Below are 1,967 nucleotides of genomic sequence, written 5' to 3'. Positions count from 1 at the left end.
GTCGCGCTTGTCCTCTGAGGAGCTGTGAGGCCTCAGGCTGGGGTCTGGTGACTCCCGTGTGGGCCCAGAGGGACTGGCTTGGTGCCGTCTGAGGGCCTAGCCCTCTCTGAATGGTTGGAGGAGGGTTGGGCTGGGCAGCGTGAGGTGGGAGGGTGCTGTGCGTAGCGACAGGGGCCCCATGAGGGTGCTGACCAATTCTGTAAGAGAAGGGCAGACCCCGCCATCCCCAGCTTCCAGCTGGGCCTCAGGACTCCCCAGTCTGCATGGAGGGGTGGCAACCGGGCCATCTGCTCAGACGGGGGTGGGGGCAGGGGGTAGGCACAGGCAGGGAGTGCTGAATGGCCTCTCTGTTGGGACCCAGCCTGGAACAGATGGCCTGGGGGCTGCTGGCAGGTGAGGGGGCGGAAGGAGGCCAGACCGTCCCCCCCACCCCCCACCCCCACCCCCACCCCGTGCCAAGTCCCTGTTCCTGGGAGAGGAGGACCCCACAAGACTCTCATGGTGACAGCAGCCAGGAAGAAACCGGTTTCAGGGGATTAGTGGGCCCAAGAGAACAGCAAGCAGCAGGAGGGCCCTGAGAAATGTGGTGGTACCAGCAGCCTCAGCTGGAGCCAGGACGGCCACTGCCCAGGGGGGAAGGAAGGTGCTGAAAGAGCCCCGGGAGCTCAGGGGCCACCCTGTCTAAACCTTTCCCATCGATTTTGCCGATGGGGAAACTGAGGCCTAAGAAGGGGCAGAGAGCTCACGTCAGCCAGCAAGTCAGTGACAGAGCTGGGAGGTGTCCAGGTGTCCCTGGTGTCCTGGGGCTCTTCCCACGACACCCCCTGCCTCCCTCCCTTCAGAACAGCCTCCCTCTCCTCCCTTCTCAGCCTGCTTCCCTGGCCTTGGCCCTGGCCAGCCCCCTGCCCCCCCCCCGCCACCCGCCACCCTGACTGCTCCTACCCTTCTTCCTGCCAAGACCCAGACCAAGCACCCACCTTCTGGAAATCTTGTAGCCCATCCGCAGATCCTAAGCGTCCTGATTGGGAGGCCCATCCGCTGCTGGCTCAGGGTCAATCCTTTCACTGTAAAGACGTAACTGCAACCCAAAGAGGGAAGGGCGTTTAGAAATGGTCCCCACCATCTCCTCCCATCTCCATCCCCCGGAAAACCACTCAGGGCTGTCTCTGAGCACCTTAGACAGGTACCCCCGGCCTCCCTGCCGTAAGGGGGGGCGGGGCTGGAGAGGTCCAAGACCCGGGAGGTGGGAGGCTGCTTCCCCATAACCAGGATCTTCTAGCTCTGGCCAAGAGATGCGTCTAGTCCAAGAAAGCATTTATAGATCCTTTCGTATCTGATTCATTCATTTCATTATTCATTCACTTATCGAGCACCTACAATATACCAGGCTCTGGGCATACGGCAGTGATAGAAGTAGACCACCTCCCCGGTGGTCTCCAAGCTCAGCATCGAGTGGAGGAGACGGCAGAGTCCACAAACAGATTTACATAGTGATGAAATATGATTAATGCTTTCAGGGGCACTGAGACAGGGGATAATGGGGGGAAGGGGATGCTCTTTAGAGGAGGGGCCGGCCCCGGCCTCTCTGAGCGGTGACACTAGAACAGAGACCCGAAGGATAAGAGGAAGCGAGCCAGGAGTCGTACTGGGCAGAGGTGCGTGACTGGGGCACGGAGTTCAGGAGGTCCTCCCTGGCTGACGCAGAGTGGGACAGGAGGAGGGGAGGGCTGGGGACACGGGAGGTGGGAGAAGCAGCCAGACCAAGTTAAGAAGCTTTATTTTTCCCCAAAGACCCATGGGAAGCAAGGGAGGGGCAGTGGCTTGATCACACCCACATTTTCCCATTGTCATAAGCTCCTACTGGCTACTGTTTGCAGTGGAAATCGGTTAAGAGGTGAGGGGGACAGTGAGGACCTTGACACAGAAGTCTCCAAAGCGGTGCGTCATGAGGTGTGCAAGGTACCTCT

The sequence above is a fragment of the Panthera pardus genome, unplaced genomic scaffold (genome assembly GCF_024362965.1).
Source record: "Panthera pardus isolate Hobbes unplaced genomic scaffold, ASM2436296v1 HiC_scaffold_12, whole genome shotgun sequence".
Lineage (NCBI taxonomy): Eukaryota > Metazoa > Chordata > Mammalia > Carnivora > Felidae > Panthera > Panthera pardus.
Note: the sequence above shows the minus strand (reverse complement) of the source record.